The sequence below is a fragment of the Urocitellus parryii genome, chromosome 8 (genome assembly GCF_045843805.1).
Source record: "Urocitellus parryii isolate mUroPar1 chromosome 8, mUroPar1.hap1, whole genome shotgun sequence".
NCBI classification, from domain to species: Eukaryota; Metazoa; Chordata; class Mammalia; order Rodentia; family Sciuridae; genus Urocitellus; species Urocitellus parryii.
Genome location: NC_135538.1, coordinates 119,780,297 through 119,797,934, shown reverse-complemented (window position 1 = coordinate 119,797,934; position 17,638 = coordinate 119,780,297). Strand labels below are relative to the sequence as shown.

At 41.5% G+C, this 17,638-nt stretch overlaps 1 pseudogene across 1 annotated transcript; it reads right to left on the bottom strand.

Moving 5' to 3' along the window:
• Nucleotides 1-3,812: 3,812 nt before the first annotated feature.
• On the bottom strand, nt 3,813-6,658 carry LOC144256535 (saoe class I histocompatibility antigen, A alpha chain-like; annotated as a pseudogene). The gene is made up of 6 exons (XR_013344133.1): nt 6,603-6,658; nt 6,065-6,334; nt 5,557-5,829; nt 4,504-4,779; nt 4,273-4,386; nt 3,813-3,874 (listed from the first exon to the last, which is right to left on the bottom strand). The product of XR_013344133.1 is annotated as a saoe class I histocompatibility antigen, A alpha chain-like (transcript).
• Between the last annotated feature and the right edge of the window lie 10,980 nt (nt 6,659-17,638).

The following is a 17,638-nucleotide window of genomic DNA, read 5'->3' as shown; positions in this document are numbered from 1 at the left end:
GCAGAAATAAGTATACAAAAGTCTGAAAAACAAAATATAACTTAAACATGGTAAGTAGATAGATTATCTGAAGTTCTGGATTTTTCAGTCACTTTATTATTATGCAATGGCTTCTAAGTAATACTTAACTTCAGCTGGAATAAGCCCCCTAGATCCAGTTTAATTGTGGAGCTCAACTTCTATAACATCTTCTATAATTTTCCCTTCAAAGCTTTCCTTTGAGGTTCAGAGGCCTCAACAGCATCTTCAAGCTCCAGATGTTTATTAACGCTTTTCTCAAGGAAAGGTTTCCCATTCACATAGTTATTTTTCATTGCTTCAGCCTTTGAGGCAAAGTAAACTCCAGATGGAAATGCCAGAAATGAAGATGGTCCTCCCTCATTCCATCCACAAATAAGGAAACTCCAAGTGGAAGAACACCACCTGCTGCTGGTGCATGGATTCTTGCATCTTGGACCTGGGGACCCGGGATACCCATGAGGGATGTGAAAGGGTCGTGACCTCCGACCCGGACCTGGGTTCATTCACTGCCCTCGCTCTGATTATAGTAGCCAAGTAGGGTCCAAAAATTCAGTTGGTAAATTTGTGTGTGACCCCTGGCATACCTCATCTGCTCTTCCCAATACTCTGACCCCTCCTGTTCCACCCAAGGCACCCACGACTCCATCTTCAGTTATCCTCAAGTATGCCCCTTCCATAGTCTTCCAGCAACTCCACCTATCTTATCCCACAGTCCAAATCACTGGTATCCTCCTTGACTCCTTTCTCACATTCCAGATTCGGTCCATTAGGAAATGCTGTAAAGTCCATCTTCAATATAGATCCAGGATCTGATCACTCCCACCATTTTCACTGCTCACATCTCTGCTGAGGGGACCCATGTCTGCATCCAGGAACAGAACACTAGTAGTCCCCTGCAGTTTTGCTGCAACCTAGTTATGCAGCCTCAAGATTCTCTTCTCAGCAGAGAAACCATAGTTCCTATTACAACACATTTCTGTTACAAAACAAATCACATGGTGGTCCTCTTCTGCTCAAACTGACTTCACACTCCCTATTACTCACAGAAAAAGTACAAAATCTTCCAGCATCCTTCAGCACTCATGATCTGGTTAAACCACCATCCAAATCTCAATGACTGCTTCAGACACCCCACTTCCTTATTCTTCCCAGAACATGTAGATACACTCCTGCCCCAGTGCACTTGCCCTACAGTTTCTCCTGCCTGGAAAGAAATTGTTCTGGACACCCTCAAGGAATGATTCCTCATGTTCTTCAAAGCTTCAAAGATCTCCTTCCCAGTGATTTCCATGCTGACCATCTTAGTAAAACAGTCATCTTCCTTGTCTCCACACACTGGGATCACCTTTCCCATAATACTTTCCACCTTCTAACATCAACATTTTCCTTACTCTGCCTAGAGTGTATCCTCTGCCTCTTCCCATTATGACACATGCTTCACAAGGTAGGCAATTTTTCTATTTCTCCTTCAATAAGGTTCCCACATGCAAAAACTAGTGTGTCACATATCCAGTACACAACAAATATATCAGCTGAATGAATGATCACTATAAAGCACCTCTGTCTTCTAACACACTATGTTTTTTTAATGGAGCCTCAGGTCAAGTGCTGCTCAGTGGCTACTGCAGCACAAGGTCCACTAACACTGAGGTCAGGGCTGTCTGGGCTTTTGTTACAGTGCTATTGTCTCTCTCTCACACACACACACAAGGCCTCCTGCACTTCACAGCATACAAGTACATTTCTCCCTTCAGAAATGACAATTCTTGGCTCACAGGTCCTATTTTACAAATAAATATAAATTAAGGCTGGGTATGGTGGTGCACACCTGTTATCCTAACAGCTTGGGAGGATGAGCACGAGGAACATGAGTTCAAAGCCAATCTCAGCAACTTAGTGAGGCCCTAAGCAACTCAGCAAGACCCTGTCTCTAATTTAAATATAAAAAATGAGCTGGGGATGTGGCTTAGTGGTTAAGCACCCCTGAGTTCAAATCCCTGGTACCAAAAAAATTAAATTAGGCTCTAAATTATAAATACTTGAATTTACATTGGAGCCAGTGCTAGAATTACTAGAGCTAATGACAGGGAGAGAGGTAGACAAGAGCAGAGCAGAAAATGAATATCAGCAGGAATTTGTCTAAAATAGGATCTATGGGATCCCTCCTCTCAGCTAATCCTAGAATTAGAAATCAGACTTTAAAAGATTGGATAAATGGGCTGGGTTGTGACTCAGATGTAGAGCTCTCCCCTAGCATGCGTGAAGCACTGGGTTCAAACCCCAGCACCACATAAAAATAAAATAAAGGTATTGTGCCCACCTACAACTAAAAAATAAATATTAAAAAAATATTGGATAAAGAAGGACAATCCAGGAAAAGGCCATGGAAGAAGGACAGGAGCTTATGAGTCTGAAAATCCATCTCTTGATACCACAGATACTGTGTGCACGGGCCTTGTGAAGACAATGACAGGAAAAACACCTCTTGCTGTTGCCACATCAGGTGCCACAGAGGAGAATGAGACCAGAAGTCAGTGGCAAGAAAAATAACAGGCATAATCCTCTTTAGATTGTAAGACAGAGAATAAACACAAAAGATGTAGGATGAAGGTCACACCCAGATCTGGGCCTAGATGGACCTGGTCACAGGACAAGAGACAGGTCTAGGAGACAAGACAAAGCTCTGGTAATATCAGTCCCCATGATCACAGGTCCTGGTGGGACAAGGTTCTATAGGAGGAACATAGACAAGGGAGTAAGGAAGACAACCCTGCTGAGGAGTAACCATGTCAAAGCCCAGCATGGACTGAGCACCAACGAGCCATAGCCCCATCCACACTGGCTTCCTCACAGCCCTCTCCTGTCCCCATCGGTTCTCAGTGCTTCCATTTATTTCCTCCCTCAAATTTTAGGAATATTCTCTGTTAATTAACCACTCAATTGTTTGGGTCGAGATTTTGAAAAAAAAAATTATGTTCGGATTATTATTTTCAGGAAGGAAGTTGTAGTTCAGTGCACCTTGATGTTGAACCTAGGATGGAGTCGTCCCAGCTGTACCTCTGCTGGTACAGGAAAGGTGACTGGGGAAGAGACAATGTGGGGACAAGAGTCCTGGAGAGCAGGGTTGGGCTGGTCGATTCACCTCTTCTCATTATGCTCATAGAAACATAGACACATTCAGAAGTCATCTGCAGAGGTGGATGTGATAGTGCACAGCTGTAATCTCAGCTACTTAGGAGGCTGAGGCTGGAGGATTGCAAATTCAAGGCCAGCCTCAGTAACTTAGCAAGGCCCTAAACAACTTGGTGAGATTCCAAAGTAAAATATAAAAAGGACTGGGGATGTAACTCAGTGGTAAATTGCCCCTGGATTCAATTTCCAGTCCAAAAAAAAACAGAAACCATTTGCAGAAAGAGAAGAGAATCCCTGTGTTCTTGGAATCACAAAAGGGAGACTTGAGCAAATCTTGTGTTGCTCCATCCCACACAAGGCCGCTGTTTCATGCTTCAGAACAAAAGTACCATGAACAAATTCAGGGCAGTTCCTACCAGTGATAATGTTCTGAACAACCTATAGCTCACTCAAAAGATCCAGAGAGTACCTGTAACCTAGTCCAATCTCCTGTGCCCCAACCCCTCTCCTACTTATTAAGGCCCTCTAGGTCTCACCTTTACAGGCCTAGAGAAACATCAGAGCACTGGGCACTGTCATTACTTAGGGCAGAAAAACATGATATACTCAGAGCCCAGAAGGGTGAGTTCCCCCATGGGCTCCTACACACACTATCCCAAAGGTTCCAGAGACAACATTCTCCTCCAATACTTACTTGGAGCCTAGATAACTCCTCTTCTATCTGTGAGAGAAAAAAATAAAAACAACATCCTGTGAGGAGCCAAGGAGAAGGCAGGGCCATGAGGGCCCAGAGGAACACCCTAGTCTTAGACCTCAGGGAAGTTTCTAGATTGCGACCACAGACTCAGGGAAAGATAAGGAAAGGAGATATTCAGGAACTTAATCAACTGCCATCCTGGAGGTCTGTCCTCAGCAGTGACTTTCCCTGTGACCTCTGACTTCTGGAAATCAGGTCTCATCATCACCACCATAAAGGTAATAAATTTGTGCTGAATTTTCCTTGTGCTATATAATAGAGCATCAGCAAGTGCCTGTGGATGGTGCTTCCCATTAATGAGGCAGAGTTCACTTCTACCAGGGGCCTGGAACAAGAACACTCAGTTCCCTCCATTTCCCTACCTGCATTCCTCCTCTGCATCATAACAGCCACCACAGCTCCAGTGACCACAGCTACAAGGAGAACCAGGCCAACAACAATTCCCATGACAGGGATGGTGGACTGAGAAGGTGGCTCTGGGAAGAGAAGGGGAAGTAGGTGAGGGACCCTGACCCCCAGCTCTCAGCCCTGACCCTCCAGAAGAGCTCCCACTTTCCCTGCCAACAGGCTCTGTACTTTCATCCCCTCCTTACCCCATCTCAGGGTGAGGGGCTCAGGCAGCCCCTCATGGTACACATGACATGTGTATCTCTGCTCCTCTCCAGCAGGCACCACCACAGCTGCCCACTTCTGGAAGGTTCCATCCCCTGCAGGCCTCGTCTCCACAAGTTCCATCTCCTGAGTCTGGTCCTCCCCATCCCGCTGCCAGATCAGAGTGATCTCCTTCGGGTAGAAGCCAAGAGCCCAGCACCTCAAAGTGATGTCTCCTTCAGGGCCGGGGTGGTAGGTCACTCGTGTCTTTGGGGGGTCTAGTGGAAAAGTTGGAAAATTCAGCCACCTTGCATTATTCCTGGTACACTGAAGCAGCACTCATGAGACCATCAGAGAATAGACAGGACACTGAGGGTGGAGGAGATTGCAAAACACCTAGAGGCATCTGGGATAACTTATTTCTTGGAAAGGTCTAGAATCAGAGTAAGCCAGCCCAGGTTAGGAGGCTCGAGGCCTTTGAAGGGGAGAAAAGGGATTTCTGTTTCTGACTGGAGGCCAAGAAACTCAAAATATCTGGAGTCTGATAAGCAAAGGCTTTAAACGTGGGGCAAAGAACAAGATGTGGGAGAGAGGAGTTCCCAATCAGCTGCTAAAGTCAAAGGGAAGTGCTGGCAGATCTGTGGTGCACAACTATTACTCAGAGGCTGAGGTAGGAGGATTGCAAGTTCAGTTCAAGGGCAGCCTGAACAATTTAGAGAGAACCTGTCTCAAATGTGAAAAAAGAAAAAAAAAAAAAAAGTGAGGTGGGTGGCTCAGTCGTAAAGCCCTTGCCTAGCTGGCAGTGAGTCTTTGGGTTCAATCCCCAGTACAGGAAGGAAGGAAGGAAGGAAGGAAGGAAAGAAGGAAGGGAGGAAGGGTTCGTGGGTTATTTCAGGGACCTTCTCTCTCACTCCCTGGTGTTGGGTCTGAAAATTTGATCTCCCCTTTTCCCTCCAGATGCCAGAGAGCTGCAGAATTCTAACCAGAATCCCGTTTTCCTCCCCTCCTCAAGACGCCAGCAGCAGTAGGAGGGCAGAGGGGAGATATCCAAGAACCTCATATAGCTGAGCGCTGCAGCATCTCCTTCCCCTTCTCCAGGTATCTGTGGAGCCACTCCACGCACGGGCCCTCCAGGTAGGCCCTGTAAAATTCCATGTCCCACTTGTGCAGTGTGATCAGAGCCGCCGCATCCACCGTGGTCCAGGAGTGCAGGTCCTGGTTGAAAGCGAGGTAATCTACTCCGTCATACGCTGCCTGACGGTACCCGCGGAGGAGGCGTCCATCTGGCTCCACTTCACAGCCCAGGGTCCACTGGAGCGTATGAGATCCTGGCCCCGTCCTCGTGGTCAGCCACTGCCCCCAGCCAGCCCCCACCCTCACCAATCCAAGGGGATTTCTACCAAGGTTGAAAATGGAACCGGGTTAACGGCCCTCAGCAGGTTTTTCCCAGGTGGAGGGTCTTCGTGGGTCTCCAAGACTGGGAATGAACCTTGGACTTGGGGACCAGGGACAACTCGGGGTGGTGGGGGTAGTGATTTCCTACCCGAACCCGGAGTCACTCACCGCCCTCGCTCTGGTTGTGGTAGCGGAGCAGGTTGCGCAGGTTTCCTAGGTCGATCTGAGCCGAGTTTTTGCAGATCCGTGTCTGATCTTCCCAATACTCAGGCCCCACCTGATCCATCCACTGCGCCCGCGGCTCCATCCTTGGATTGGCGGTGTAGCTGTCGAAGAGCACGAACTGTGTGTCGTCCACGTAGCCGACGGTCATGTACTGGTGCTCTCTGCGGCCCGGCCAGGTCATGGCGATATCGAAATATCTCAAAGAGTGGGAGCCTGAAGGGTAGGTGCGACCAGGATCCCAGTTGGATGAGACCCGGAGGAAAGGAGGAGGGGCTGGTGCTGGTGAAACCGAACAGGCGGCGGGATGCAGAACTCGAGAGGGGAGTGACCAGGAGGGAGACAAAGTAGTGGGGTCTGGGCTGTGAACTACCAAGGAAGAGTAGCTAGGGTAGGAGTTGGGGATTAAAGATCGGTGGCAGCGGGTCGCGATCCCCCCCGTCCAGCGCTTCCTCCTGGTGGTCCCTCCAGAATCCGCACTCACCTGCCCAGGTCTCTGTCAGGGCCAGGACCCCCAAGAGCACCAAGAACAGGGTTCCACGCGCCACGATCCTATTCTCAGATTTGGGGAGACCTCCAGTCCCAGCCTGTCTCTGAGGACTTTGTGAGTAAATACAGTTTTATATTATTATCCTCAGAAAAAAACAATAACAATAAAACAAAACAAAAAATGAACACAAAAATTTAAAACAAATTGCTTCTACTAAAAGGATCTACCTTTTACCCTATAGTTATTTATCTTGATGAGGACTTTTGATGTGATCATCATATTAAAAATAAAATATATTCAGATTCTTTCATTCAACAAATATATATATATATATATATATATATATATATATATATATATACACACACACAGACACACACACACAATCTGGCAGGCAATATTGTAATTGTTCTGGGAAAATAGCTTAAAAATAACAAAAATCCATACTTCATGGGGTGTTCATTATAGTTTTAGGAGATTAGGAGACAAAGAATAAATTAAATGACAGTGGTGTGGTTTATCAGGTCATGATTTATGCTGTGGAGAAAAATCAAGGCAGGAAAAGTTTGTAGAAGGTAATAAGTATGAGAATTGGAATTTTCTAGAAGTCAGGCAACACTGAGACTAGAGTCAGGAGAGAAGTGAGGGAGGATGCCTTGGGAGACCTGGGAGAAGCCCTCCAGGCAGGAAGGTCAGCAGTGCCAAGGTCATGAGAGAGGTGCATTGCTCAGACAATTTCCACTGAAAGCAACTCACTGGGGGGAAAAATCCCTTATTGGGGATGCTGAGACCAAAGTATTCCTCATGAGCTATGTGCTTCAGACAAGGGGGAGTCTAGGATCCAGACCTGTGCTTGAACCTTGATCCAGTGCAAGGATGTTGGTTTAGCCTCAATGGCACTTCCTGGCTCCCTGGTTCCTCTTCCCAGGGGTTGTAGGTGCAAGGTTATTCTGAGTGAGAATCTGAAGGAGGCATAGAGTGATTCCCAGTGACTGGCAGCTCTGCAGCTCTCACTTCACCTGGGATCCTGAACTGCAGGAGTGACGCTCTCAGTGAAAACTGTCTGTACACCAGCACGTTTCACTCTAGACTCACCATTCCTGTGAATTCATTCAGATAGTGGAAAGGACATTTCCTAGGCCATATTTCCTTAGATCTCCACAAATAGGGCTTCACCAAGTTAAGTATTAATTGTTTAATCTCAATCTCTCTCTAGAAGATGTTTCAAGTAAACATTTTTAAAAGATTTTATACTTTTTCTGCCTAATAATTGTGAATATTTTCATTTTTTACACAATATCATTTTATTTACAGATATACATAGTTAGTTCTTCTTTAATTTTTAATATTTATTTTTTAGTTTTCAGTGGACACAACATCTTTATTTGTATGTGGTGCTGAGGAGCGAACCCAGGCCACATGCATGCCAGGCAAGCATGCTACCGCTTGAGCCACATCCCCAGCCCCATTAGTTCTTCTTTAAACCATGATAATTTTTTCTCCCCGGAGATTTTCTGCACTCCCCATTTGTTTCTCTTATCCTTCAGGTGCCAGAAACCTGAGAACCACAGCTGGTGCTGAACATCATGCTTGACCATAAATTTCACATCTTCAGAGTATCAAGATCTCTACTCTGTAATGTGGATTTTTATTGTTTATTTCTAATTTCCCTACTATAATTGTGCATTATGATATAAGCTATTCAAGTCCTTTCTGCAAGTAAGAAAATAAACACTCCCATAAGATGTTTCCATCTTGTCCTTCCTTCTGAAGTCCACTGGGCATAGACCCTAGGTCAGGTGCCAAGTCTCATTTCCACTGTCTAGAATGAAGATGCTACTAGTAGCTACTTCCTCCCATTTTGAATGAACTGCATAAAATTTATTTTTCTTTTTCCATCACTTGCCTAATTCTTAAGTGGAGCTGGTGGCCAAGTCCCACCAGCCAGCATCCAGACAGGGTCTCTGGTCTCTGCTAGTAACTGAGGCATTGTCCAGGGTTGAGTTGGGAACAGGGCATGGGACCTAGGGAGTGGATCTGCTCCAAAAACAAAGTTTAATATCAAATCTAGTGAAAACCTCAGGGCAGAACTTATCTTAAGTGTTCCCTAGGAAATACAATTGCTGTCATGGTCAGAGATGAGGGTCACCCTCATGCTAAGTCACTGCCTGGGCTCCCATAGGAACAACTCCTTGTTTGAAAGGGCAATGAGTAGCACCAACTCACATTTCATCAAATTCCTCAGCAATTCACAAATCCTAATGGAAATAATCTTTTATCAATTAGGGAACAGAATAGGGGTTTTAATCCATGCTTAATCTCTAGAAAGATCCATAAGAAACAATAAAAAGCAGTTCCTTAGGAGATGGCAATAGGGTGAAAGTATGAAGCCAAGCATGAAAGTGCACAACTGTAACCCCAACTATTCTACAGGCTGTGGCAGGAGGATGTCAAGTTCAAGAACAGCCTAGGCAATTCAGGGAGACCCTATCTCAAAATATGCTAAAGATGTGTTTAGTCTTAGAGTACCCCTGGATTCAATCCCTACTACTTGGGGGAAAAAAGAAACTTAGGGGGACTGGTAGTGGTGTAGCTCAATAGTAGAGGATATTTTTAGCATATTTGAGGGCCTAGGTTTAATCCCCAGAACGAAAACAAAGCAAAGAAATAAATGACAACCACACACACACACAAAAAAAAAAAAAAAAAAAAAAAAAAAAAAAAAACAATGAGAGTGAAAAGACAACTCATGCAATGGGAGAAAGTATTTACAAATCATACTTCAGACAAAGGGTTACTCTCCAGTATATACAAGGAACTGTAACTTTCCAAAACAAGTAACCATATTTAAAAGTTACCAAGGAGGAGAGATTCAAGATGGTGCATTAGAAGTTGTCTGCATTTCCAGCTGCTCTGTGGATCAGGATTCAAGCAGTAGAGACTCTTAGAGACTCTTAGAGTAGGCTCTTAGAGACTCAGAAAATATTGTGCAACACAATGTACAAATACCAAGCTGCTTTTGTCAGTGGCACTGGTTTACCATAGAAGGGAGGAAAAACACATAGAAAAACATTTGGCCCAGAAACATTGGAGATCAGAAAAACAGTATGTATTTAGTTGACCCAGAAGTTGCACAGTGAACAGGTGTTTGAAAAGAGTTCTCTGTTTCTCAACTGGCAAGCAGACTGTTGAGGTGGGAAGCACTTTGAGGAGGCCATGCTATAGCTTACTGCTGCCAGAGCCCAGGAGATCCTAACAATTATCTCTATACTGTCCAGATGACTACCCACAGTGTGGCCTGGGTTGAACCTAGAACAATGAGTGAAACCGGCATAGAGAATACTGTACCCAGTGGGATTCAAGTCAGAAATACAGAGAGATGTGCAACTCACTGTCCCATTGAGTCTGGTGGATCATGTAACCAGCTGAAGAGGGTTGGGAACCTGAACAGGTGGGCATGAGCACACTCAGGGACTAACCCTGGAAAGGCCATGTTTGTGGGCAGCTGAGTGTGTGTAGGGTTGGCTCTCCTGCCCCACAAGTAGAGGTCTTGGGAGGCTCCAGAGATCCAGACTCCCAGGAGAGATTCTCATCTGCCTGGCCATAGAGTGTGTTGATCTAATCTCTCCAGAGCAGATGCCATCCAACCAAGTTCCCAAGGCCTGAACAGACCCAAGCCACAGCCACCAGATCTCCCCAGTTGGAACTCTGTAGTAGGCTAAACCCTGGGAGTGTATCAGTCTGGTCTGTGAGAGAAAACTCCAGTCATCAGTCCTTCCATTCCATCGCCCCTTACACTGGTAAGAAGCTGAGAGCTATGTCAACCAGCTTTAGTTTCAGACCACTCCTGCTGGCAACTATGTGAGAGCAATTGAAAAAGAGGAAGGGTTAACCCAGTGCTTGGTCTCTCTCTTCATGTAGCCCCAGAATAAATAGAAAGAATGACACTTGGGCTTTGGTCACAAAGGTAGTGACCTTCCATACTTATCAACTGTTTTGACCACCTCAGTGGAGAAAATTCTTTCAGTTTTCATTAAGATCTATCTTTTTGGGGGGTGATCTTGCTGTTCTAATTATTTTGTGAATATATTTCCCCATACATATTTGTTTCCTTTATTCTCAGTTTTAGAATTTTTTAACACTACTTATTTTCCCTTTCTTTTGAGGGCTAGGTTTTTTTTTAATTTAGTTTTGATTTATTTTCATTTGTTTATGTCTATTGTTTCTCTTTTTCGCCCCTCTTCTCTAACAGTCAAATTCTCTTGTTCTCTTTCTCTGTCCTTTTACTATGTTCTAATTTATTTTTTCTCATCCTTCTTTAGAACCATCACTTGCTACATCTCTTTTATATTCTCTCTGTTCACATTTTGAGCATTCTAAACTTTTCTTCACTATCCTCTTATATTTTCTTCTCTTGTACTGAACAGCATTTTCACCATCTCTTACAATACCTTGTTTATACAACTCCTGCTCACACCATTCACCTTTTTGCTTTAATTAGTACTGTGGATGGCATAGTTGACATGTGTTGTTTATTTAATGCCAGACCTAGTTCATGCCTAATTATATTTCTTCTTGGCAATTGCAGCATTCCCATTTTTGTTGTAATTAGAGTTGTAGATGTTATAGGAGGCACCAGGTATTGATTTTAATGTTTGTTTCAGTTGTTGAGATACTTGGTTTCCCTTTTTCTGTGAGGGACTGGGAATCTACAGGGACACTGCAGTTCACAGGGTAGACGCTCTGCTGCTGAAATAAACACAGCTAAGAGACAGCACACCTTGGTACACACAAATGAATCACACTAACTTTAGCAATATTTAGACCAAAGAATATAAGAGGAAACAATCCAGTTAAATACCAGATGCCATGTGTGAATACCTAGGGGTATGCTATGGGGCATCACTATAGCAAAAAGAGAGAGAATGAACACAAAGGCTGCGGGTACCACATTGCTGAGGGTTCCCAACCTAGAGCACTCTAGGACACTGTGGCAAGAGAGGTTGTGCCCTAAAAAGGCCCACACAGAAGAGTGAAAGAGAAATCCATCCCAACACATGCATAAAATCCAACTAAGGAATAAAATAAACATGAAAACCAAGCTAACACAACACCTGCTAAAGTTCATAATTCATCAGAAAATAGCACTAAAGATATTCAGGTGGATGGAATATCAGACAAAGAATTCAAATGAATGATTATAAAAAAATGATGAATGAATTTAAAGACAACAAAGGAAAACCACTGAATGAATTAAGGAAGTCAGTGAAGGGTATGAAAGAGAAGTTCAACAGGAGATAGAGATATTTAAAAAGAACCAAACAGAAATCTTGGAAATGAGACAAATTAAGTCAATAAAATCTTCTGTTGAAAGTCTAAGACAGTAGACCCCGCTGAAGACAGAATCTCAGAGCTCGATGACAAGGTGGCAGGCCTCAAACATTCAGACAATATTACAGAGAATAGTAAGGTGACCAGAATATACAAGAACTCTGGGATGGAGCTGGGTTGTAGCTCAGTGGGACAGTGCTGGCCTAGCACAGGTGAGGCATTGGGTTAAATTCTCAGAACCACATATAAATAAATAAAGGTCCAGGGGCTATATATATATATATATATATATATATAATCTCTCTCTCTATCTCTCTATATAGATAGAGAGAGAGAGAAAGACAAAGACAGAGACAGAGAACACACACTCTGGGACATCATTGAGAGACAAAATTTAAGAATCTTTGGAATTGAAGAGGGTTATGAGAGGGAGGCTGATGGTGTAGATAACCTCTTCAAGGAAATAACAGAAAATTTTCTAAAACTTGAGAATGAGAAGGACATCCAATACAGGAGGCAATGAAAACTCCAAACAGACAACATCAAAAAGGAACCTCTACAGAACACACTATAATTAAAATGCCTAACATACAGAGCAAGGATAAAATGGTAAAAAGCCTCTGGGAAAAAATGCCCCATTAAATGTAACATTTAAGGGCAGGTCTATCAGAATCACACCTGATTTTTCAGCACAAACTCTAAATCCCAAACATTTTGAATGATGTGCTCCAAATCCTGAAAGAAAATACCTGTCAGCCAAGATGGCAAAGCTCTCCTTCAGAATTTAAGTGGAAATAAAATCTTTCCATGATAAGCAGAGACAAAAAGAATTCATGAATACTCAGCTGGTGGTATAGAAAATATTTAAGCACATAATTAACACCGAAGAAATAAAAAAAAAAAGAGTTCACAAATGGACAAGTCTCATTTGAAGTGGCACTACACAAATGAGAAACAGGAAAAATTAAACTTTAGAAATAAATCAAAATGACTGGAAATAATAGTCATCTCTCTGTAATAATATCAAATGTGAACGGTCTCACCTCTCCAATTAGAAAAAAAAAAAAAAAAAGCTGTCAGAATGGACTAAAAAACAAGGCCCAACTAGATGCTGTTGGTAAGAAGCTCACCTGACAGGCAAAGATAGCCACAGGCTGAAAGTGAAAGGATGGAAAATGAAATATTGTGCAAATGGAGCCCCCTCCCCACAAAGCATAAGTTTATTCTTTCACACCCAACAAAGAAGACTTCAAGCCAAAATTAATTAGGAGAGACAAAGGTCATTTCATAATGGTAAAGAGAAAATCCAACAAGAATATAACTATAATTAATAGTTAAAACCCAAAAGGTGGTGCAGCTAATTATATTAAACAGTGACTACTTACATAAAGACTCAGATAGACCCCAGTACAACAATACTGGTTGATTTCAACACACCTCTCTCATCAGTAGATAGGTCATCCAGACACAAATTCAGTAAAGACTTATGTACTGAAAAAAAAATTATAAATCAAATATTTTTAACAGATTCTAGAGAAAATTTCATCCAACTTCAGCTAAATACACCTTATTCTAAAATGCTTATGGACCTTTCCCACAAACAGATCATATATGAGGCCACAAAGCAACCCAAACCAAATAAGAAAAAACTTGATATAATTCCTTGCATCTTATCTTATCATAATGGAATGAAGTTAGCAATCAACACCAAAAAAGACCTTCAGAACCTATAAAAACATGTGGAGATTGAACATTACACTTTTGAATAATGATGAGTAATAGAAGAGAGAAATTTAAAAATTCTTAGAGTCAAACAAGAATAATGATACAACATACCAGAACCTTGGCAACACTATGAACTCATTCTGAAAGACAAGTTTATAACAATAAGTGCCTATATTAGAAAATCAGAAAGATCCCAGATAAACAAAGGATGAATCTCAAGACCCTTGAAAAACAAAAACAAATCAATTCCAAAATAAATAGAAGGGAATAAATAATTAAGGACAGAGGTGAAATTGATGAAATAGAGAATAAAAGAACAATAAAAAGGATCAATGACATGAAGAATGGTCTTTGAAAAGATAAACAAGATTGATAAGACCTTAGCCAAACAACCAAAAGAAAAAGATAGAAGACCTAAATTAATCAAACTTGAAATGAAAAAGGAGAAATAACTACAAATATCACAGAAATCCAAAGGATTATTAGGGAGAAGTTTTGAAAACTTATATTCCAATACATTGGAAAACCTAGAAGAAATGGATACATTTCTAGACACATATAACCTGCCAAAATCAAATCAAGAAGACATAGAAAACTTACACAGATCAATAACTAATAAGGAGATTGAAGCAGCAATTAAAAAAAAAAAGAAAGAAAACACCTGGAGGCTGGGGTTGTAGCTCAGTTTTAGAGCACTTGTCTTGCAAGTGTGAAGCACTGGTTTCCATCCTCAGCACCACATAAAAATAAATAAAGATATAAAAATGAATAAGTAAATAAAAATAAATGTATTGTGTTCATCTATAACCAAAAATATATTTTTAAAAACCCCACCTGTTATGATTTAGATATGAGGTTTCCCGAAGAGCTCATATGTGAGACAATGCAATGATTTTCAGAGGTGAAGTGATTAGAGGGGTATGAGCTAAGCAGTGGATTAATCCAGAGGTAACTGTAAGCAGTGGCTACCTGATTTAGGGGACAGGGGATTACCTTAGGTACTTACATTGTATAAATGAATCTCTCTGTTTCTTTCTCTCTCTCTCTCTCTCTCTCTCTCTCTCTCTCTCTCTCTCTCCCTCCCTCCCTCCCTCCCTCCCTCCCTCCCTCCCTCCCTCCCCCCCCCCATTCTCTGGTGCTCTCACTACCTTGCTCTATTGCTCTCACTCTCTCTCACTCTAGCTCTCTGGCTCTCACTCTGGCTCTCGCTCTCACTCTCACTCTCACTCTCTCACTCTCACTCTCACCCTCATTCCACTTCCTGGTCGCTATGTCCTACCCTGTTTTCCTCTTCTGCATGATGCCACCTGTGAATTACTTGAGGGTCTTCCCTAGAAATGGAAGCCAAGGAAATTTAGGTTTAACTTTGGGAACTATTTGTGGCTTCTCCCACTTAACAGATTGCCCAAGACACATGGGCTCCATTTTGCTTTTTTTTTTTTTTTTTTTTTTTTAGTGTGGAAACAGCTAGCCAATCCTGACCCCCCTCCTCCCGCTTAAATATATATATATTTCCTGTGTTCTGTGGTGTTTTCCCTTGCTCTGTTTTTCTTCGCCTTTATTCTGCACCTAGCCAATTCCACCTAGAGGAACCCCATTTCCACCCCCACCCCCAACCCCACGCAGGTCATGGGTGAGGTTCCTCCATGCTCTTCCACCATGATGTTCTGCCACATCTAGGTCCCATAACAATGCAGTGGGCCATCTATGGACTGAGATCTCTAAAATCATGAGTAACAAATAAACTTTTCCTCCTCTAAAATTGTTCTTGTTAGAACTTTTGGCCACAGTAACAAAAAGGCCAACTACAACATTATCCAACAGAAAAAAATCCAGGAACACAATGATTCTAAGCTGAATTCTACCAGAATTTTAAAGGTTTACTCAAGCCAACTCTCCTCAAATAATTCCAAAAATGGAATGGGAATAAACACTTCAAATTCATAGTATGTGCCAGTGTCATCATCAGACCAAAGCCAGTATCACCACAGATCAATATCTCTGATGAACTTAGATGAAAATATTCTTCATAAAATATTAACAAAAGGGAGGGGGCAGAGGATTAGCAAGGATGGTGGAATGTGCTGGACATCATTATACAAAGTACATGTATGAAGACTTGAATTGGAAGTCAACATACTTTATATATAAACAGAGATTCAAAAATTGTGGTACATAGGTGTATTAAGAATTGTAATGCAAAAAGGAAAAAAAAAGAATAGCCTTACCTTATATTAGGTAGAGGGAAGTGAAAGGAGGGAAAGGCAGGGAATGTGGGGATAAGAAAGATAGTAGAATGAAACAGACATTATTACTGTATGTATGTATGTGACTGTATGATCAATAATATTCTACAATATGTATACTTAGAAAAATAAGAAATTATATCCTATCTATGTATCAAAGTACATAAGTGCATTCTACTGACATGTATAATTAATTTTTAAAAAGACAAAAAATCAATACCAAAAAATAAAATATTAGCAAATTGTATTCAACAATATATTAAGATGATTGTATATCATGACTAAGAAAGATTTATCCAAGTGATGCAAAGATGGTTTAACATTTACAAATCAAAACATGCAATATACCACATAAATAGAATTAAGGAGAAAATCACATACTCATCTCAATAGATGCAGAGAAAGCCTTCAATGAAATGTGGCACCCATTCATGATAAAGGCACCAAGGAAACTAGGCCTAGAAGGAACTTACCTCATCATAAATGCTATGATCAACAAAAGCAAAGCCAACATCATAGTGAATGGGAAAAAACTGAAAGTATTTCCTTGAAGATCTGGAAAAAGAAAAGGATGTCTATACTCATCACTCCTATTCAATATATTACTAGAAATTCTATACAGATCAAACAGGCAAGACAGAAAATCAAAGGGATTAAAAATAGGAAAAGATAAGTCAAATTTTCAATGATTGCAAATGAAACAATTCTATAGGAGACTACTAGAACCAATAAACAACTTCAGCAAAGTTGCAGGTTACAAAATCAACATATAAAAATCAGTACTTTCCTATATATCAATAATGAATCTCCTGAGAAAGAAATTAGAAAAACAATCCCATTCATAATAGCCTCAACAAAGAAAGTACCTAGGAATAAATCAAACTCAGGAGGTAAAAAACCTCTACTGTGTAAACTATAGAACAGTGAAGAAAGAAATTGAAGAAGACAGAAGAATATGGAGAGATGTCCCATGTCAAAGATAGGCAGAATGAATATTGCTAAATGAACATAAAACCAAAAGCAATATACAGATTTGATGCAATCCCCATCAAAATACCAATGACATTTTTTTCATTGAATGAGAGAAAACAGTTTTACTGTGCAGTTGGAAGAATGAAAGACCCAGAAGAGCCAAAGGAATTCTAAGCCCAAAAAGCAATGCTGGAGACATCACAACATCTGACTTCAAATTATACTATGGAGCAATAGTAACAAAAAATGCATGGTACTTGGGTACTTGGTATAAAAACATACACATACACACACACACACACACACACACACACACACACACATACATACACACACACCCACACAGATACAGTCATCTGATCCTTGATAAAGGTGCTAAAACATGCATTGGAGAAAAGAATGTCTTTTAAGCAATGGTGTTGGAAAATAGACTATGCATATGTGGAAGAATAAGGCGTGACTTTTATTTCTAACCCTGCACAAGTCAACTCAAAGTGGATCAAAGTCCTAGGAATTAGGTCAGAAACTATGCAAGTCCTAGAAGAAAAAGGAGGTTCAACACCTAATATACAGGTACAGACAATGACTTTCTCAATAGGAACCTGAAAGATCAGAAAATGACGCCTACTCTTCTGACAGAGGATTGATATCCAGAATATATAAAGAACTCAAAAAACTCAACACCATAAAAAATAATCCAAATAATAAAGGGGCAAATCACCTAAACAAGACACTTCTCAAAAGAAACACAAATGA